General features: G+C 43.4%; 7 non-coding genes and 1 pseudogene across 7 annotated transcripts; 6 read left to right on the top strand and 2 right to left on the bottom strand.

The window, feature by feature from the left end:
- LOC132998088 (nuclear receptor ROR-alpha A-like) overlaps nt 1–9,327 on the bottom strand; it is a 16,823-nt pseudogene extending 7,496 nt beyond the window's left edge.
- Nucleotides 9,328–10,246: 919 nt separating this feature from the next.
- trnav-uac (transfer RNA valine (anticodon UAC)) lies at nt 10,247–10,319 on the top strand. The gene has a single exon. It is a non-coding gene; the product is annotated as a tRNA-Val (tRNA).
- A 235-nt stretch (nt 10,320–10,554) lies between these two features.
- Nucleotides 10,555–10,627, top strand: trnav-uac (transfer RNA valine (anticodon UAC)). Its single transcript has one exon. It is a non-coding gene; the product is annotated as a tRNA-Val (tRNA).
- A 3,871-nt stretch (nt 10,628–14,498) lies between these two features.
- Nucleotides 14,499–14,571, top strand: trnav-uac (transfer RNA valine (anticodon UAC)). Its single transcript has one exon. It is a non-coding gene; the product is annotated as a tRNA-Val (tRNA).
- Nucleotides 14,572–14,868: 297 nt separating this feature from the next.
- trnav-uac (transfer RNA valine (anticodon UAC)) lies at nt 14,869–14,941 on the top strand. Its single transcript has one exon. It is a non-coding gene; the product is annotated as a tRNA-Val (tRNA).
- Nucleotides 14,942–15,399: 458 nt separating this feature from the next.
- On the bottom strand, nt 15,400–15,472 carry trnav-uac (transfer RNA valine (anticodon UAC)). The gene has a single exon. It is a non-coding gene; the product is annotated as a tRNA-Val (tRNA).
- Nucleotides 15,473–18,565: 3,093 nt separating this feature from the next.
- trnav-uac (transfer RNA valine (anticodon UAC)) lies at nt 18,566–18,638 on the top strand. Its single transcript has one exon. It is a non-coding gene; the product is annotated as a tRNA-Val (tRNA).
- A 336-nt stretch (nt 18,639–18,974) lies between these two features.
- Nucleotides 18,975–19,047, top strand: trnav-uac (transfer RNA valine (anticodon UAC)). Its single transcript has one exon. It is a non-coding gene; the product is annotated as a tRNA-Val (tRNA).
- The last annotated feature ends 3,546 nt before the right edge of the window (nt 19,048–22,593 follow it).

Below are 22,593 nucleotides of genomic sequence, written 5' to 3'. Positions count from 1 at the left end.
TATCGTGTTTGTTTAATTTAAAACACTTTATTTTCCAGATCTATGCTGTCATACAGACATGTGACATATCGTGAATGTTGTTAATATCGAAGACGACAAAAATCATCAGATTGTCAATGTGGATTTTTAGTGAAAACAGTGATGCTAAAAACATCCTGGATTTTCAACCATCGATCTTCAAGCCTCATTGAGACAAATGAGAAACTCGCATTATCTGGTTCAGATGCTTCACTTCCTCAGTCTTTCATATGCATCTATATGTGTACAGTTTATTATAGAAACTGAATGTAGCCTGGACGCTAACACAGTCTCCTGATGGTTGAGATGAAGTCGGTCAGAAACCAGGGCAGAGGTTCAGAAGTCTGGGACCAGGCTCTTAAATCTTCACACCAGCAGACGCTCAACTCACGAATCCCCGAGGACACAAGGACACGGGGCGATAGATTTGGGACGGTGGCGTTCTCGCTGAAATCTCCAGCTGGTCTCTGGCATCTTCACTTCATCATATCTGTGCAGCTGCTCCATGAGAAAATAACCACAGACCCACGAGCAGATGTTCACGAAGAAGAAAAAAGCTTTTTCTTGGACTTCGACCAGTTTGACGGAGAGAAACACAAAAACCTGTTTCATCATTATTTCAGTCTCGGTTTTCATTTGAACACATTTTATCAGGTTTAGATCATCAGGAGCAAAAAGCACAGGGATGAGCACAGAACTGGCTGTAAATAAAGATGGATGACATGACAGATCCCTTAAAGTGTCACGATCTCCCCCTGGTGGTTGGCTGTAGTATAAATCCAGAGTTTTAGAGAGTCACTCAAACGGAGAAGTTTGAAAACGCTGCTAAACTCTGGGTCCAAGTTTGAGTCTGGACAGACAGAAACTGAGAAGATTGGAAACAATAATGTCGTCACTTCCTGATTGGTTGACGAAGTTAAGCCTCGATGTTACGATGACTGAGCCTTGGTCCCCATGACGTCAACTGGTCCTGACAAGTGACTTCACACACACACGATTGTACTTCTATCTTACTGAGGATACCTTACCTTACCCTGACCTTAACCATCACAACTTAATGCCTCAACCTAACCTAAACCTAATTCTGACCCTAAACCAGGTCTTAACCCTGAACCAGCTCATTAAAGTGGGACTGACAGTGAGGACTCGGCAAAATGTCCTCACTTTACTAAAATGTCCTCTCAGTCTCAAACTGGTCCTCACACAGATATCTGTACAAGTACACATACACACTTCGCCTATGCTGCAGTAATTAGTTTCAACATCAAACGTTACGTTGAACAAAGCTGGCGACTGAAATTGGAGCCAAGGTTATTTATAATATTTATATTATTCATACAACTGCAAACACAAACATCTGGATCTGGATCATATAGACGTAGAAAAATAGAAAAATAAAAGACTGAACGAGGCAGAGAACATAAATGTGAGAACGATGACTGAACCTGAACATCAGGTGTAAAAGGTTCCTCAGACCAGAAGAGGAGTTCTGGGTCCGGATCAAACTGAACCTGGTTCTGTTGGTTTGCAGTGAAAACACTTTGTAGGATGGTTCGGACTTTTGGACCAATCACAGGAAGTAGAGACAGAATTAAAGAGTAGAAGAAGAAAGAGAAGAGCTGCAGTCTGCACCTTGTCTGTGATTGGTCAGTTTCTTTTTGCATCCGATGATCAATCAACTTGCTTTTTATTTATTTATTTAAGACTGTGAGGTTTTTAGTATTTTCATTGAGAATAATTTATGGATCTTGATGAAAACACTGAACATATTTAGAGGATATTAAATTGTGTGTGTTATATTTGGAGCAGATTGATTGGATTCAAGGGAGTTTATGGAGATATGAGCTTGACTGTGTAATAAACTATTTGGTTTCATTCATAATTTATCTATAATTTAGATAATCAGATAAAAAAAATTTTTTTTTGCAGTTTTGCTTGAGAAATTCACAACTCATCCATCATTAAGATACTGCTTGATTGACTCTACTAATTTTTAGTAGAGTCACCCTAACCCTATAAAAATTATGTTTCTGTGAAACCATCAAAATATTTTCCATGTTTCAATCACAACTACACAAGAAGAGAAGAGAAGAACTGTTTATATCACACTAAAATCAATCATGAGTAAAGGATATTTGTTTTCTGAAAAAGAGAGAGGGGATCGACTTGTTTTCTGACATTTTCTGACTAAACAAATAAAGATGTTGAGATAGTTATAGTGATAACGGTTGTGGTATTGATTTTGGGCGCCTCGTCATCCTGCAGCTCACACTGACCTTTGGTTTGATGAGTGAAATGTGACAACACGTCGTCTTCTCGTCCGCTCAGCGACTCTTTACATCACAGGAGCCGAGAGGAAATTGTTTTAATGACTCATCATCTGTCAGAGCAGCAGGCGTCACACTCACAGAGCGACGAGGCCGCTGAGTTCATCAGAGGAGCGCTGGACCAGCGGGTGACTGTCCCTCAGAGACTCGTCCTCCCTCAGAGACTCGTCCTCCCTCAGATAAAACAACGTTCATTCTCTTTCGTCTTCTTTTCTTCTTCGTCAGCATGTTTCCTTCAAACTAAGAGACGCATGCGACTGTTTGCCTTTGGCTGCAGATCCTCGTCCTGTGTGACTGAGGCCTTCAAAGCTTGTTGGGAAACATTTGTCTGTTTTCTCTTCCTGAACTCGTTTCCTTGGAGTCGAGAGGAAGGTTGAGAACCGCAGGACTCAATTTAACATCGCACCTGTCAAAACCTGCACCTGCATTACCCACAATGCAACTTAACCTCAGACAGCTTGGTGGTTTGGGCTTGTGTTCACGACACAGACTGTAAATAAAAATGGAAAACATAAAGGCTCCCCCTGGTGGTTGGCTACTGTCAACTATCTTCATTTACAGTCTGCGGTTTACAAGAAGAGTTCGTATTTTCCCTTTTAGCACGTCGAGCAGGTAAATGAAAAGTTAGAGACACCTCAGTGCAGGAATAGTGACTTGATCCATATTGTATCCGTAGTGTAAGTAGCATGTTGAGCTGTGGCTGAACAGTCTCTAGACTCTGCAGCTGCTGACCTCAGCTCATGATGCAGGCGACTGTTTGACTTTCTTCTACAAACGGAGGATGACATTTCCTCCTCGTGGTCCGGTGAGGTGAGATCAACTCTCTCCCTCAGACTTTGCAGACAGCCTCTGTTCTTTAATATCCTTGGCTAGCTTCCACATCATCTCAGCGTGGATGAAGTAACGGCAGACACATGGCACGTGGAGCGCAGACACCCTCACTAAGCCTGAGGGCAGATGAAGCAGCAGCTTGTTCCTCAGCCACAGTTGGTGGTTCAGTTGGACACGTCTCCATCAGGTCGCACAGTAAAAGTCTCTGCTCGACATCCACAAACATTTAAGATAAAGGTTCAATGTCCAATGACCAACTAGTCTCCTGCATTAAAATATCTTCCTTTGCTTCAGAGTAGTGTACAGCTCTGGAGACATGAACAACGAGGTGTTCTGGGTCTGGATCAAACTGAACCATGGTTCTGTTGGTTTGCAGTGAAGACACTTAGTAGAGACGGAATTAAACAGTAGAAGAAGAAGAAGAAGAAGAAGAAGAAGAAGAAGAAGAAGAAGAAGAAGAAGAAGAAGAAGAAGAAGAAGAAGAAGAAGAAGAAGAAGAAGAAGAAGAAGAAGAAGAAGAAGAAGAAGAAGAAGAAGAAGAAGCAGCTGCATACCTCACCTCTGACGATATAATGTTAGAACCACGAGGACGTTCATTTGGTGCATTTGAACTAGTGGAGTACTGTAATACTGTGGAGTACTGTAGTACTGTGGAGTACTGTAATATTGTAGATTACTGTAGTACTGTGGAGTACTGTTATACTGTAGAGTACTGTAGAACTGTGGAGTACTGTAATACTGTAGAGTACTGTAGAACTGTGGAGTACTGCGGCTGAAGGTGCGAATGCTAATACCATCATGATGTTACCATGGCAACCAAATGAAACTTTTCATTAATTTCCTCCATTCAAACAGAAAGACTACTACCCCCCCCAACTGACAACACGCCCACGTCAGACGCCGTCTACAAACCAATCAGGATCAAGTGTAGGTAGACGCCGCCCACTTGATGATGACAGGACGTACGATTGTCAGAAAAGTTTCTCTCGTCCCTAAATTATAAAGTGAAACCAAAAACTCACGGATCAAATGAAACTTTGGAACAAACAGATGAAGCTTCAGACTCTCAGGAGAGGAAACGTCCTGAACACGAACACGAAGCTTCTAATGAAACAAAGAACATCTCAGCCTCTCGAACTCCAACACACTTCCTTCTCTTCTTATCTCCACCATCTCTGCTCTGAAGCTGTTTGTGGAATCCTCTGTCCCGCACCAACACAAACCAAAATGTTATTCTACAGTAATTACGCTCGGAGCTGCAGACGAACACTGGAACCTCCACTCGTCCCTGTGGATGCAGCAGATGCTCATGTATAGATTCCACTGAATAATGTGTAACGAGCGGTGTAGCAGCGCTAAAGTGAAGGCTAATGAGCTGCAAGGATTTTATGAGAGCCACCGCTGTTTACACCAAAATGCTAAAGCTCGGGCAGAACGAGTCCCTGATGGATAAATTACCCGACGCACAGAAAAATAAACAAAGTTTTTCAGAGACGATCAAAGAGGGACAAGAGAGAGGAGGCCGTGAAGACGCCACTGTGCTTCCAAATGTGTCAAGGTTTACTGTGGAAACACAAAGTCACCCCCCCCACCAGCACCCCCCCGCTGCAAGTTTACTTCAACTTTTACTTTCTGCTCCTCAGCTGAATTCTCTTCATTCCCCAGGTTCAAATGTCCTGGTTTCCCATCGATTCTTTAATCAAAAGTTGGTTCTTGACAGAGAAGTTTAAAACTGGAACATGTGGCTTCAGGTTCTGCTTCAGTTCACAGCATCTTCACGAGAAAATTATCGGTCGCACAAACTCAAAATGTAAAAGCACTGGTTAGACAAAAAGGATCTGAGTCTGAGGACACATCTACCTTTTCTTCTACTGTCCAGAAATAAAACTAAAATATCTCTGATTCAAACGCTGCCATCTTGTCAGAAACATTTTTGTGTCCGTCGTTAACTCGGAGCTTAAGATTGTTTAACCACATTTTGTTAAAGGTTGGAAAGAACAACAACAACAGAGCGAGACAGTGTGAGCTTTACGTCCGGGAGCGAACGCAACAATCAGACGAGCAGATCAGATGTAGAAACTGTATCAGTCTGATTGTCGTCACTTGTTCATCAGGACAAACGCAAATATACCAGAAGTTTTAATTTGGTTAATTTGCTGCGAGAGGTCCAGCTGCTCCGTGTGTTTGAGTTGTTGATGTTGAAGTGATGTCATCACCACGACCCCCCCCCCCCTCCCTGCAGAGGACAGTTAAATAATCTCCTGGCTGTTTGTAATCCTGTGACATGACATAACAGCCTGGCTGTGTTCTCTGACACACACACACACACACACACACACACACACACACACGGTCGTCATATTACACTGACTTAAATTAATTTCCTGGAGACTCTCAAGCCACCAACATGAACCTTGCTTGTTTTACGTTGTGGGGACTTTGGTTTTGAACTCATAAGGAAGATGTGTCCCCATAATGTGACACACACACAAACACACACAATATTAGGCTCTTTTCCAGCTCTTCTTTTTGTATTATCTTTATTCTAGACTCGTCTCTAAAGTTCTCATTTATGTCAGACTGAGCAGCAGATGAGCTCAGGCGTCTTTCTGAAGGTTCGTCCTCCGTCACTGTGACATGTTGGTGTTAAAGTGACAGAGGAAGAATCAGTTTGTGGACGGACCGTGAAAATAAAACTGTGCCACAAAAACACATCAGAAAACGTATGTCCTGGGATCAGACTGGTTCTCGTCATCAGGTCTGAAATCAGGACTGAAAAACTCAGATCAGTGAATTTGAAGTTCAGGTCAGACAGTTTGTTATTCAATGTTGTTACCATAACAACCACAATCTATATCAGTGGCCACCAAACTGAACTTTTGACCTGAGAGGGAGCTGACACTCCAGGCCAGTAGATGGCAGTAATGTACCACTTTCTTATTTACCAACTACAAATAAACTTAAAAGAGGAAGTAGAAGAAGAAGAAGGTGGCGTACAGGTAAAGATATCACAGCTGACTGATCTTTAATAATAAATACAATCTTAAATTAATAACAGAATTTCTTGCATTAGCTCCTCCCACATTCATGAACATCGGTTCCATCTTTTAGTTCAATAATTTAATGGAGCTAAACAGGTTTTTTTTGGGGCGGGGGGGGTTAGTGGTAATTCACTGTTATTGAACAGGCACCGATACCTCATCAGTGGAAGAGATGATGAATTTGCAGGAGGATTAAATCAAGAAAAAATTGAAAAGCATTTACATGCCCCCCCCATACATCCTGTGCTTTATCTTAATGATCATAATTCACTAAATGAACATCAGCTGTTTGAAGAAGACTTGAAACTCGAGATAGAAACGTAAACTCCTGAGGAAGATGTTTACTGACGTTCTGAAGTAAGAAGTAATTTCTAATAAATTTATATTTCTATTTATCTACAGAAACAACAGTTCATAAAACATCATGTTATATTGAACAAGAAAAACCAAGAGAACTCTGCTCACGTTCATCTCTCCTCCTCTCTCCTCCTCTTTCCTCTTCTCTCACCTCCTCTTTCCTCTTCTCTCCTCCTCTCTCCTCCTCTCTCCTTCTCTCACCTCCTCTCTCCTCCTCTCTCCTCCTCTCTCCTCCTCTCACCTCCTCTCTCCTCTTCTCTCACCTCCTCTTTCCTCTTCTCTCCTCCTCTCTCCTCCACTTTCCTCTTCTCTCACCTCCCCTCTTCTCTCCTTCTCTCACCTCCTCTCTCCTCTCCTTCTCTCTCCTCCTCTCAACTCCTCTCTCCTCCTCTCACCTCCTCTTTCCTCTTCTCTCACCTCCTCTTTCCTCTTCTCTCCTCCTCTCTCCTCCTCTCTCCTTCTCTCACCTCCTCTTTCCTCTTCTCTCACCTCTTTCCTCTTCTCTCCTCCTCTCTCCTCCACTTTCCTCTTCTCTCACCTCCCCTCTTCTCTCCTTCTCTCACCTCCTCTCTCCTCTCCTTCTCTCTCCTCCTCTCAACGCCTCTCTCCTCCTCTCACCTCCTCTTTCCTCTTCTCTCACCTCCTCTCTCCTCTTCTCACCTCCTCTCTCCTCCTCTTTCCTCTTCTCTCACCCCCTCTCTCCTCCTCTTTCCTCTTCTCTCCTTCTCTCACCTCCTCTCTCCTCTCCTTCTCTCTCCTCCTCTCTCCTACTCTCAACTCCTCTCTCCTCCTCTCAACTCCTCTCACCTCCTCTTTCCTCTTCTCTCAGCTCCTCTCTCCTTCTCTCTCCTCCTCTCTCCTCTTCTCACCTCCTCTCTCCTCTTCTCACCTCTGCTCACCTCCTCTTACCTCTTCTCTCACCTTCTCTCTCCTCTCTCCTCCTCTCACCTCCTTTTTTCCTCTTCTCTCCTTCTCTCACCTCCTCTCACCTCCCCTGACCTCTTCTCACCTCCTCCTCTTTCCTCTTCTCTCACCTCCTCTTTCCTCTTCTCTCCTCCTCTCTCCTCCTCTCTCCTTCTCTCACCTCCTCTCTCCTCCTCTCTCCTCCTCTCACCTCCTCTCTCCTCTTCTCTCACCTCCTCTTTCCTCTTCTCTCCTCCTCTCTCCTCCACTTTCCTCTTCTCTCACCTCCCCTCTTCTCTCCTTCTCTCACCTCCTCTCTCCTCTCCTTCTCTCTCCTCCTCTCAACTCCTCTCTCCTCCTCTCACCTCCTCTTTCCTCTTCTCTCACCTCCTCTTTCCTCTTCTCTCCTCCTCTCTCCTCCTCTCTCCTTCTCTCACCTCCTCTTTCCTCTTCTCTCACCTCTTTCCTCTTCTCTCCTCCTCTCTCCTCCACTTTCCTCTTCTCTCACCTCCCCTCTTCTCTCCTTCTCTCACCTCCTCTCTCCTCTCCTTCTCTCTCCTCCTCTCAACGCCTCTCTCCTCCTCTCACCTCCTCTTTCCTCTTCTCTCACCTCCTCTCTCCTCTTCTCACCTCCTCTCTCCTCCTCTTTCCTCTTCTCTCACCCCCTCTCTCCTCCTCTTTCCTCTTCTCTCCTTCTCTCACCTCCTCTCTCCTCTCCTTCTCTCTCCTCCTCTCTCCTACTCTCAACTCCTCTCTCCTCCTCTCAACTCCTCTCACCTCCTCTTTCCTCTTCTCTCAGCTCCTCTCTCCTTCTCTCTCCTCCTCTCTCCTCTTCTCACCTCCTCTCTCCTCTTCTCACCTCTGCTCACCTCCTCTTACCTCTTCTCTCACCTTCTCTCTCCTCTCTCCTCCTCTCACCTCCTTTTTTCCTCTTCTCTCCTTCTCTCACCTCCTCTCACCTCCCCTGACCTCTTCTCACCTCCTCCCTCGTCCTCTCTCGTCCCCTCACCTCTTCTCACCTCCTCTCTCCTCCTCTCACCTCCTCTCTCCTCTTCTCACCTCCTCCCTCGTCCTCTCTCGTCCCCTCACCTCTTCTCACCTCCTCTCTCCTCCTCTCACCTCCTCTCTCCTACTTTCACCTCCTCTCTCCTCCTCTTTCCTCTTCTCTCACCTTCTCTCTCCTTCTCTCTCCTCCTCTCTCCTCTTCTCACCTCCTCTCTCCTCTTCTCTCCTTTCTCTCCTCCTCTAACCTCCTCTCTCCTCCTTTTTTTCCTTTTCTCTCCTTCTTTCACCTTCTCTCACCTCTTCTCACCTCTGCTCACCTCCCCTCCCCTCTCCTCACCTCCTCTCTCCTTCTCTCACCTCTTCTCACCTCCTACCTCGTCCTCTCTCCTCCTTTTTTCCTCTTCTCTCCTTCTCTCACCTCCTATCACCTCTTCTCACCTCCCCTCACCTCCTCTCCCCTCTCTTCACCTCCTCTCACCTCCTCTCTCACACCTCTTCACAGTGGAATTATTTTGACGGGACCTTTTCCCAGAATAGAATTTAAAGATGACAGAAGGTTTCATGTTTCCAAACTGAGAAAACACGCGTGAAACTAAACAGTGAAACGAGTGGAGCTTCAAACTCAGACTCACAAACAGAATCTGGAATAAAAAGCTGCTCATCAACATCAGAGTCAACAAAACATCTAAGACTGAGCTCAAGTGAGAACAACTTCAGCAGTGACACACACACACAGACACACACACACACACACACACACTCTCTCTCTCTCTCTTACCTTTCATGGCAGAAATGATCAAGTACATATTTGTCAGGCCTGGGTTTCAGGAGGATCCTTGTTGTGTCACCAGCAGCAGCTCCTCTCAGCTCTGACATCATCCTGAGCTGCTGCTGCTGCACGGCATGAGCAGCCATGTGACCGTGACGTCACCGCCTAGCCCCGCCCCTCTCGGCCTACCCCCTCTGATTGGCATGCCTACCAGCCAATGAGAGGCAGAGCTGGATCTGTAAGGTTGTTTGTGTTTGTTTTTTTTGTTTTAAAGAACATTAATTTAAAGAAGAATATTGATATTTGTATTTGGAGGATTTACGGTTGTTATTTAAATGGGCTTTATTTACCAAAAACCACAACAATGTTTTCCGTCCAGAACTTTCCAGGACGTAGAAATGTATCAGCAAAGCAAACAGAGTCTTTGAATCGTTATCTATGGAAATCTATTGACACATTTTTTAAATATTCTGTCCTGCATCTTCTTCCAGATTAAAAGGTTAAAAGCCTCATATACTAAGTTGATGTTGATTTAATATGTATAACACGATTACCATGTTCACAATGTGTCCTTTGTACCACATATTTACGCCGTGAATTCTTCTTGTACAGTAAAACGTCTGCAAACCAAACACATGGATCAAGTCGCTCCACCAACATGACCACAACGTGCTTCACCTCCACCACCACCGGTCAGGCTGTCACTAGAAGATCTTTGTTTCTCTGCGTCACCATTAAATTGATCAACTGTATATAAATCCAGATCCAGGAGCAATCGTACCCATTTCTGTGACCCATTAAAACATCCATACATTTTTAACTGTACAGGCAGGACTCAGTATAAACTCAGTAGATTCAGACCAAGCAGCTCAGAAAACATAATCCTCTGGAGATACTCGTTCAATATTCACACACAAGTTTGGTGAAAATCTGTCGGGTTTTTTTTTCCGGGTCAAACAAGTTCCAGTATCTCATAAACATCACAGTCTTACACAGGTTCCATAGTGTAGTGGTCATCACGTCTGCTTTACACGCAGAAGGTCCTGGGTTCAATCCCCAGTGGAACCAAGTCACTCTCATATTGATTGACATGGAGACACAACTCTCATTCAAAGTGAGAATAAACACTGATCATAACCAGACTATAAATACTTCAGAGTCCACTCTACTACTTTGCTTTCATTCAAATCAAATACACCATGCAAGAGATATTATGGCAAAATAACTAATGAGGGAAAAGCAAAAACAACTATAGATTCTATAAATAGTTTTCATATCTCATTAAACGTGGCAGCATCTCACAGGTTCCATAGTGTAGTGGTCATCACGTCTGCTTTACACGCAGAAGGTCCTGGGTTCAATCCCCAGTGGAACCAAAGATATGTATTTTGGCCAGAGCGGAGGCAGACACTTCCTACACCTCCATAAAACCTTTGACCAATCACAACAGTCATCTCTATATGGAGGACCATACATGACATAAGTATAAATAAATGAATAAATAAATAAATGTGGATATAAATACAGAAATAAATAAATAAATACGTTACTAACAACAGAAATAAATAAATAAATGTCTTAAATATATTTGCACATTTATTTATTCCCTGATTTATATTTTTCACGTTTTCAATCACCTTATGCTAATGAGAAAGGCGGGCCTAACCGCAGTCTCATGCAGGATTGGTCACAGGAGTGTAATGATCCAGCCTTTCAATGCTGACTGGTGTCCAGTAGCTGTTTGCAGTGTTGTGCCAGTTCACGTCTCGTGTTCTCCTGAGCACAGGGAGCGAGCAGAGAGGAGGAGGAAGCAGAAACTCCTGCTCGGAAAGAAACAAGCCTGCAGCTTCTGCTCTGCCCATGAAGCAGCTGATCTCTGAGCAGATGTGACCAGAGACTGTTTTACAAAGTCACTGAGCGGCTGCATCGAGGTGACGAGCTCAAGTCTCAGTTTTTGTCTCTGTGCGAGTGTGTGGCACTGAGGGGTGCGGAGCCCGGGTGCCTGTGTGTGCGTGTGTGTATAGCTCAGTTGACCAATCCTGCTCGAGACTGAGTTTGGGACCGCCTACCTCATTTACATATGGACAATTAATTGTTGAAAAATAAAAATGTTGCAAAAAAAAATGTGGAAATAGATAAAGAAATAAATGAATACATGTGGACATAAATACAGAAGTAAATTAATCAATGTGTTAAACTTATTCCCACAATTATTTCAACTTTTATGTATTTCAACATTTATTTAATTCCACATTTAATTGTGTCATATGTAAATGAGGTAGGAGGTCCCAAACTCAGTCTCGAGCAGGATTGGTCAACTGAGCTATACACACACGCACACACAGGCCCCGTGGCTCCGCACCCCTCAGTGCCACACACTTGCACAGAGACAAAAACTGAGACTTGAGCTCGTCACCTCGATGCAGCCGCTCAGTGACTTTGTAAAACAGTGAAAACACAGAGTTTCTCTGGTCACATCTGCTCAGAGATCAGCTGCTTCATGCGCAGAGCAGAAGCTGCAGGTGGTTTGTACCGAGCTGGAGTTTCTGCTTCCTCCTCCTCTCTGCGCTCTCCTTGTGCTCAGGAGAACACGAGACGTGGCGTTCACAGTCAGGATTACTGACACCTTAATCATCCCAATAAAAAATAACCTGAACTAACCCTCTGAACTTGAACTAGTTCATTTTAAGTGTGAACCGGCTCAACACTGCAAACAGCTACTGGACACCAGTCAGCATTGAAAGGCTGGATCATTACACTCCTGTGACCAATCCTGCATGAGACTGCAGTTAGGCCCGCCTTTCTCATTAGCATAAGGTGATTGAAAACGTGAAAAATATAAATCAGGGAATAAATAAATGTGCAAATATATTTAAGACATTTATTTATTTATTTCTGTTGTTAGTAACGTATTTATTTATTTATTTCTGTATTAATTAATTTATTTCCTTTTTTATTTATTCATTTATTTATTTATTTCTGTATTTATTTCTACATTTATTTATTTATTTATTTATACTTATGTCATGTATGGTCCTCCATATCTCTAGACTTATCAGGTGGGGGGGTCTTAAAGAGACAGGAGCTAAGACCAAGTGTTTGCAACAGAGGTGGAAAGAAGAGTTGCAGCAATGGACAGTCTGAGGAAGAAGATGTTAAATTAAATTGATCAACCTGAATTTGAGCATAATCCATCTCCTTTAAATCACATTGTTCATTTATCCAAACACGACAGGAACATGAAACTAACAGCTTGGTTATTTTCGTGGAAACATGTGAAACCTCTTGGCGACCAGCGGCCCATGACTTCCTGTCGACCTCGTTGTGACACGAAAGAAACTAAATAACCAGATTTACTCAGAGACATCATCACTGAAGTCGTTGGATTGTTTATGTTTTGTGTTTCTCACATCAGGACAGAGACCAACACCCTGATAAACACAACATCACATAAACACACAAGAACAACCACATGGCGTGCCTCCCTCCTTCGCTGCGGTTCACATAACAAACAGCTTGAAGAAAAAAGGAGGGAGATGAGTTATAAAGGAAGAAGAGAGTGTGAAACAAGAGAGGAAACAAACCACAAAGAGACGAAGATAACAAGAGGACGACATGGAGAGTAAATAAAGAGACAGAGAAGAAAGTGTCCACCAATCACATGCTGCCGTTCTTCTATACAGCAACACAAACTCAAGGTTCTCCATCAGTTCAACTGTTAAATGACTGAAGTTAATTTTTCTTTTTATTTATAGTTATTTATAATAGATTTTATGGTTGATCTGTAAAATACAGATATCAGGAATCGCTGACAAGTTTTAAAATGAACATCGGCCAAAATATTAGAATCAGCATCAGCTCCCAAAAAACCACCAGTCAGACTTTAACGTTTACAATAAGTGTCCTTATCTAAACAGGAAGTGACATCAGGATCTGATGGACGTTGAAGGACCGGGACTCGAACGTGAGAGAACAACTTAAGACCAGTTTTCTGTCGACCTGCTAATTCAAAATATTTGTATTCGTGTGTCTCTTCTGCTCTGTGTTTTTTTTGTGTATCTGATCCGTGGAGAACAACAGAACTTCCACTAGAACTAAAAGGTAAATAAGACGTAACTCAGCAGTAACTGAACGAGCTGAAGGAGCTCGAGCTAACTGGTGTTTTTACCCATGATCCCACACTGCGTCTGAGCTGCGAGCTTCAGTGGAAACGATTAAACTCGGTGCAAACAGCCGAAGGCCGAGCGCCTCCTGCCAGCAGAGAGAGGGAAGTGAGCAGCAGCAGGAGCTTCATTCTTCCTCTAAATTGGCAGAACATGAGGATGATTTATGCTTCTAAAGCCCCCCCCCATCAGACCGGGTCAATCGACTCCCAGCAGCACGTTACGAGTTGTTTGGAAACAGCCTCCACGGCTCCCGGAGGATCGATGCTTCTCTCTGCGATCGTCCCGTCCTCACGTTCATTATCCGTCTCTCTCGGCTCTAATGAGAGCGACTCGACGGAGGCGGAGCTCCCTCGTCACACATTCATCCTCCTCTCCCCCGAACACTCAGCGCTCAACACGTCCTCCTGTAGAAACCAGTTCCAGACAGGAGGAACCTTAAAGTGTCAGAGCTCCACAGAGACCAGAACAACACACTCCTCCTGCCCTCAGATCCAGATTCTCTCTGTTCTCACTCACAAAGTAACAGATTCAAATGATATCGATGGAAATTAGTTTTTACTTTGGAACATTTTTCAAACAAACTGTGTCAAAACAACCGAGTATGATCCACTTGAAGATGGACGATGATGAAATACAGAAACTGTCTCAGATATAAAAGCTCTTGCACTGATGACCTCCTCAGAGCTAAGGATTCTGGGAAATCAATGCATCTCCTGGACTCACAATCTGAAACATAAACAACTCTTTCACACACACGTCCGCAGGAAACAGTGACGGCCACAAAAACCAGCGGCTTCAGAACAGATGGAACAGGAAACGAGGAACTCACATGTGTGCGTCTTCTTCACCGCCACCGACAAACCTGAAGAAACACAGAAGAAGAAACTGTTGATCAGCTTTTAACCATCAGGAATCTGACAGAAAACTAAAATATACCATTAAATTGAATATCTGTTTATAAATCAAATAGCTCCAACAACATAATTATCTAGAGATACTCTCCCAATATTATCTTATATGTCCTTTTGTTGTTGGATTCAAATATGCTCCAGTATCTCAATAAATGTGACGTCATCACACAGGTTCCATAGTGTAGTGGTTATCACGTCTGCTTTACACGCAGAAGGTCCTGGGTTCAATCCCCAGTGGAACCAATTCTATGGCTGAAATAAGTGACTTAAAAGAACAAATAAGACACTAACTTTAACCTGAATGTGAAAATCCCTCTCACTCCTGTTTTATAAAATATAACAATCAACACCCAGACACTAGGAGGAAACAATGCGTCTAATATATACATTCAGACATTCACTCCCAGATAGACTCAAACCAACAACCTTCTTGCTGGGAGACATCAGTTCTGCTCAGCAACAGAACAAACTATTCAACATGTTCTCAATAAACTCTACAAACAAGCTCCTGTACCTTGATGAACAAAGCAGTGCTACAGGGGTTCCATAGTGTAGTGGTCATCACGTCTGCTTTACACGCAGAAGGTCCTGGGTTCGATCCCCAGTGGAACCAGAACTTATGTCTCCAACTCACAAATAACAGAAACACTCGCATGTCACAGACTGGATCAGGTTTTGGGGCAAAAGATTCAGGTTTAACAACAAATAGATTCTGGTCTTGTCTACACGCGTTTGTTTGTTTTGTATTTGTGAAACAAAAAGCATTAATGTGTTAATGTTTTTTGTATTTGTGTATTTGTTTGTGATGGCAGGCTATTAGTAAAAGATGTTTTGTTTGTTCGCTGAGTTTTGGCTGGAATGTAGCTCCATAGAGGACGAGGTCTCTTGTTTGACTTCATCTCATTAAGGCTCTGACGGCCACTTGTGTCTTTTCCATTTAAACAACATGGTTTGTAACTAGCAAAGGAAGTTGTGTAATGACATGAACACAATCTCCTTGTTGTTAAACATTAATGTTTTGTGACATCAGTTATCTGTGAGTGGAACCAGTGGAACCAGAAGCATAAGTTCTGGTTCCACTGGGGATCGAACCCAGGACCTTCTGCGTGTAAAGCAGACGTGATGACCACTACACTATGGAACCTGTGAGATGCTGTGATGTGTTATGAGATTCTGAACCCTGTTTATAGAATTTACTTGGCAGAGGAAACTCCGTTCTGTCAATTCCCAAAAAAGGGAAAAAGACATCCCACAAATTCATTTAAGATTTTGCACCAATCCATGTAAATATAATAGCCATGTAATATAGTTTGATTCTAGTCGAAGATGGTGAGGGTGTTTACTTTGGGATGAGTACGCTCCCTGTACCACAGATGTTAATCACAGGCTTTGTTGTAATAAACAATGTTACATTTGATATCATCTAATAAATATCTTGGACGTCATGATGGATAAAAGTGTTGCGGAGGAGTCAGTGAACGTGAATCTGCTCCAGAAGCTTCACACTGATCGACCTGTGATACAGAGAAACCCTGAGAATAAACCACCCAGCTGATTTCATCGATCATCAAACGCTGACCTGGAAAATCTGATCTGATGTAAAAACCTTCCTCAGCAGGAAAACACTCGTGTGTTTCCAGGTCCGTGTTGTCGTCGTTCATCTGCAGCGACCTCCCCCCCCCTGCATACGCTTCATATTTCAAAGAGGTGATAACAGCCGCTGTCTCCATGCACCTACACGGCTTTATCATGGAATCTAGGCCAGATTAGAATATTCATTATCTCTGACCTTTTCAACTCCAGGCTGCAGGAGGAGAAGCTGCAGAAAGAACATGTCAGTGAGAAAGAGGAGAATGAATGAACACGACGGAGGAGGAGGTGAAAACCAGCTCCACAGACTCTGATGAGCAGGGCCGCACCTGGGCATGAGTGGGGGGGGGGCTGTTTACACGCCGGGCGAGGGGCCCCCTTCATGGTTGTTCTGCTTTTCTTTATGTTTCTTTTCACTTGAGCTGCGTTGATGTGTGAAGACGTTTCTCATCTTTAGGCAGTTTTATTAATTTTAAGAAACAAAAATAAAATGTAGAGAGAATTAAAGAGTTCAGATATACACCACTAGTCTTTGAACATTTCATAATTTACAGGACCTACACTTAATCTGTGTGCTTTACACTAGCTTTTCTGTGTGTTTGTCGAGGGATAGAATGTAAAATACAAAAAGTAGCAATAGCAAATGTTTATTCTACTGTAAATGAAAATATTCCTTGAGCCATGGGATGTGTTCATCTATTGCTGTGCCTTGTACAGTTTCCTGTAGCTGTAGTTGCTGCTTTTAAAAACTCCAGTGAAGCAGCTTCTGTTTGCGTGAAGCGTTAATCAGCTCTGGTTGTTGTGAATATATAGTGATTAAACGTTGAGTTGCACTTCGATGCTTCTGTCTGTCGGAGTCGGTTCACTGAGCGTCGGGAGGAAGACGAGCTCGGTCCTGCAGGCGGCAGCAGCTTCAACCTGACGTCTGTTAGAAGACTTGAAACGCAGCCGGCTGACAACAGCGATGGAGAGAATCTGCCTGTCTCCCTCTGAGCCTCGGCACCGATTACAGCTCACGCTTCTTATAATTGTTCAGATCGAGCGGCTCCTCGTACCAATTAGCGTGTATTAGCAGCCGCCGCCAAAGTCATTTCACCGCCGCTCATCAGGGAGCTGGAGACAAAAAGAAGAGAAGAGGCGGAAAAAAGAAACAGCTTCGTCTCGCTGCATCAAATGAAGTGAGGATTTAAGATGGTGCAGATAAAATGAGATTTAAGGATTAATGGCAGAAGGAAGTGAGTGAACTTTCAGTGACTTGTTTTAAAGTAACAAGAGGAAGTGAGTTAGCGACTGAGGACGACGGAATCTGTGATTCTACACAGACCAGAGGATGTAAATAACGAAGAAAAATAACCTGAGTTCACGATCTTTACATTAAATATTCATGTTTAATAATACTTCTTTAAAAACCTGCGTCAAATAAAGTTTTATGTCATTTCAGTCGTTTCCACATATTTGTTCTCTGTGTTAAAGACTCGTGAGAACTCACATCTGTCAAACGCACAAACCACTGGATCTGAAACTGTTTCCTCAGACGTCACGAACACGAGCTGTGGTAAAGGTTTCATTCAGAGAGAAACACTGAAACTGAGTCAGTTGCTCTGGAGACTTTCTACTGTCGGACAACAGCAGGGAAACGTGTGATGAGGTTTCTAACACGTGATGGACGTGAAACTGGAAGAACACAAATATCTCAGGATGAAGAAGAGGAGCCGTACACCTAGAAGATGAAGACTTGGAAAGACGAGGAGATTCAAGAGCTTTTGGTTTTTGAATTTATACATCATGTCCTGAACTACAACTATTAGTTGTTGTTCAAATTAAATATAGAAAATACGATAAAATTACGAGTTATAATCAGTGATTTAGGTTCTTTATGGTCAAAACTAAAACTGTAGAGGCCTCTGGAGCTAGAGTTCATGAGCTAATAAGACAAGTACACACACACACACACACACACACACACACACACACACACACACACACACACACACACACACACACACACACACACACACACACACACACCCAGCTCCTGGTTGTTTCCTGTCTAACCACAGTAACGTTCGCTGACACCACAGAGAGCGACACTTTAAAGAGAAGACGCTTATCACCAGCAGCCAAACACAACTGACACACTGCTGCTGCAACTGAACTGTGCAGGTACAGGAGCCGCACATAAGACGACACACACGCACACCTGTGGTCCCCCCCCCCCGCCCGCACTTTATCCAGAGTGTTGATGTGACGCCTGTTTACCTGAGTCCGGTTCCCCGTGTCAACACTGACACAATGTGACACAACAACACTGACGAGATACAACAACAGTTTACAACAAACACAAAATGAAAGTGTACTTTGAATCAAACAAACAGGAGGAAGTGGTTCATGGTGATGAAGGAACAACAGCGTGAGTCACTCTGAACAACAATGGACAGACGAGATATGAGATAAGATAGATCAGGCTCTGACACACACACACACACACACACACTTATGGGCGGGTCTCAATCTGTCTTCTGTGTAATCAGGTTTGTGAACAGGAATCTGCAAATCAGCTCCAAAAACATAATCATGATGTGAAAAACTGTCCCTTTGTTGTTCAAATATGATGCAGAATCTCATTAAATATGATTTTAATAACAGCGGTTTCATAGTGTAGTGGTCATCACGTCTGCTTTACACGCAGAAGGTCCTGGGTTCAAACCCCAGTGGAACCAAACATCTCTCTATTGATTGATTGAAATCAATAAAGGAACCACACCTCTCACTGATCATAACCAGAAAATTAAAACTTCCACTGGGATCCACTTTACTTTGCTTTCATCCAAATCAAGTTCAACATCAAAGAGATTTTATGGGAAATGAACTAATGAGGGAAAAATGAAACAATTGTAAAATAGATAAGATAAGATAAGAAGTCCATTATTAGTGCTACAATTGGGAAATGTGCAGTATTATAGCAGCACTTAATAATTAACATGCAATACTTTAGTGTAAGGAATATTCAAAAGAGATAGAGTTGAGTGTCTCAGTTAAGGAGGAAACATCCCACAGGTTCCATAGTGTAGTGGTCATCACGTCTGCTTTACACGCAGAAGGTCCTGGGTTCAATCCCCAGTGGAACCAGAACTTATGTTTCTGTCGTGTGGATAAAATCAATAAAGCTATGACGCTGAGAATCATGTAGCTATGGTTACATCTCTGCAGTAACTGTTGTTGTTGTGTTCTTCAGACCAGTTTATCTCATAGTGGTTATTTCATTTCCTTTAAGTCTCCTCTGAATCTCTGTTTTGTCCTCGTCTCTGTTGATGTCTCTCGATTTCTGCAGAACAGAAACCTGCTGTAACTGAGTCAGACCCGTTTAACTGTGTAATGTTACTTTTTATCCTTTCCTAAATAACATATAAACAAATAAATACAATGATCTGAACACATGTGATCACACTCTTTCATTTCTTGCAGTAACCCTTCAACCTGCCTGTTTGTCTGTTTATAGATACATATACAGAAGCTAAAACCAACTTGTGGGAAATGAAACCAGACTGGACGTTATGTCCTCGTCTGTTTTATGAGATATCAACGTGTGGATCAGCTGAACGTGCACATCACACCCGGGCCGACAGGAAGACACGCCCCCATCACACAGGTCAACTCTTATCTCACATCACAGAGAATCACAGGAAGCAGGTTGCTGCTTGTTCCACTTCTGATCAGACACACGTTCACAGATGAATATCATCCAGAAGCTGCTGTGAATAGTTACAGCTTCCACAACATTATAATGATTCATCATGTTTAATAATTTTAAGGATGTTATGAGTCATGTCTGCAGAAGGAGACCAAGGTCAGAATACTACAAATATCTTATGACCATATAAAGGTTAAAATAATCAGAAAATTCTCTTTTCGGTGTCAGCGTCTTATTCAAACTTATGTTTTAATGAGGTTTATATTGATGTGGTAGTAGTACAGTAGAATTAAAACTCCTCTAGAGAGGTTTTTGTGTTCACTTTCTTGTTGCTCTGCTTTGGTCTCCTCCACCTCCAGAGTCTTATTATACGGTTCTACATGAGCCAAGGATTTCATGTTTGCGTTTAAAAAATATTGATCAGAGCTTCCACATTATTTTTTGGTTGCATCCTGCTCATAGTGTTTTTTTTTTAGATTTTCTGAATTCTGAAACCGCTTCAAACATCAACATGGCTCTGTGTAATAAACAGGGGAGAAGGATTTAACATGCGCTGAATGGAGCCTTCCTGGCATCCATCTTTTCAATTTTCAGGGGGGGCGTCAGGCTGAGTTTAAGCGCTCTAAACTGGTAGACGATAAGTTAATCCTTTTATCCGTGTCATTGCCGCGGGGCGACTGAAATAAACGCTGAAGTGGGAGTTGAGGAGAATCTGGTGAAAGCGGAAAGTGGAGGAGCTGCAGCCGTGAGAGACGAGCCGAGGAATACTGCAGAGGAACGAGAAGGAATCACTGAGGATATTTGTCCTGATTTAATGAGACACGTGGGTTCATCGTGTGTCGCGGCTGCAGAGCTGAGGTCACAGTGAGAAACCATCGATCTAAAAAACACACCGGAGTAAAGCTTTCACCTCGGGGAGTTAAAACCATGTATATCTCCATCGACAACTAGTGGTGTGACTGTGTAACTGCAGAGGGACACAGCAGTGAGGAATGAGGGTCGATCATACGTTTCAAACACTCATCTTCATCCTTATGCGTCCCCTTTTTATTTGGAGGTTGCAAATATGGCGTCTTGAACACAGAAGCTGAACAAGGCAAAGAGCTGTGTTGACCAATCAAATGCAAGAGATTATATCCACCAGCACAGAGCCCAGGTTCCTTTAACGTTAAGCTAACACTTCCTCTGTAAAATCAAACTTAACCTACACTTCTACTGCTGCCGTGCCCTTGAGCAACACACTGACACACTAGCAGCTCTACAGCCTGAGCTCAGTCGGACATGTTAACACAGACTCGTCTGCTCCGCCTGCGTCCGGAGGTAAATCAGTGTGTGAGTGAGCAGGTGTGACAGTCCTTCATCCATCGTGGCGAGCAGCAGCCGAGCGGCGGAATAAATCACAGCAGCGTCTCCAGACATCCAGGAGCTAAAAGCAGGAGAGCGGTGGGGGGGGGGCGAGGCCGACTGCTCGTCCCCGAGGACACTGCTGGGACTTCTGAAGTATCCGTGCTGCTCTGAAAGGAGCTGCGGACCCTCAGGTCCACCAGAGGAACATGGATCCAGTTTGTATCGCTGCTCCAACAAATGACTCAGAACAAGAGAACATATGTTAAATGTTGTTTTACAGCAGAAGCCTCCTTCACACCTGGTTTGGTTCACACCTTCAGATCGTTCACTTTAGTCTGAGATTAGTTTAATCTGCAGGTGAGAAGTGTCGGAAATGATTTTTCCTCTGTAATTAGTGACTCTCTCTCCTGGACTCTGTTTCCCTGGTGAGTTCCCTGCGCTGATCCGGAGGAACACAGATTGATGCTGTTGGCCTCATTGTTAGCCAGTGACCAATGGTGTGATGGTATGTAGTGGTGGTGGTGGGGGGGGAGGGTGTAATTAATATCTCCCCGGGCTCAGGCCGGACCCGGAGCGGAGCAGCAGCAGCTCCAGCTCATCTTCATCTTCATCTTCATCGACCGAGCCGCAGCTCGCCAGGCCAGGTGAGAATCCATCATGGCTATTATTACCTGAGGCTGGGCACTGCATCCATCACACACACACACACACACACACACACACACACACACACACACACACACACAAACACACACACACACACACACACACACACACACACACAAAAACACACACACACACACACACACACACACACACACACACACACACACACACACACACACACACACACACACACACACAAAAACACACACACACACACACACACACACACACACACACACAAACACACACACACACACACACACACACACACACACACACACACAAAAACACACACACACACACACACACACACACACACACAAACACACACACGTTGTTCTTTCTTTAGATGTGAGGACACACATTGCCAAATCTATTCCCTCACCCTTATCATAGATTGTTCTACATACTATATAAAACGATAACCAAATGAAAATGTTTACCAAAACTTTCCTTTGTAACTTTCATTGTTTATTATAAAATTACCAGTTAATCGTCACTGAAACACTGAAAATAAATTAGTCTTTTCCTTCTGAGTTGTTTGTAAATCACGTTAACAGAGTGAGGAAACTGAGGCTGAGTTTAGAAAACGATTTAGCAACAACGTTCAGTTTCAGTCTCATCGGCAGAAAACAAGAAATTAGACTTTTGTGTGTTAGAATAATTCACTTTTTAGGCAGCGTTTTAAAAAGCTGTTAATTTACAGGTTAAACAGAGGGTGAACAGCTGTCACCGTGGTAACAGCAGCTGGATAACAGGGTCACTTCAGCTTCCATGCACCCCCCCGAGGCTCGAACAACGAGGCCGCTTGTTATTTAACACACAGGCTGGACATGAGACCCAGGAGCAAAGAGAGGGAAATGAGAAACTGGTTTGGAATGTTTGAACTGAGCGATTTCAGATTTTAAAAAACTGGGTCAGAACGTAACTGATGCTCGACTTCGTTTACTCCAACTTTGATTTAAGATGAT

Source organism: Limanda limanda, chromosome 3, assembly GCF_963576545.1.
Source record: "Limanda limanda chromosome 3, fLimLim1.1, whole genome shotgun sequence".
Classification (NCBI taxonomy): Eukaryota; Metazoa; Chordata; class Actinopteri; order Pleuronectiformes; family Pleuronectidae; genus Limanda; species Limanda limanda.
The sequence above is the reverse complement of the archived record's forward strand: the minus strand, read 5'-3'. Positions and strand labels throughout refer to the sequence as shown.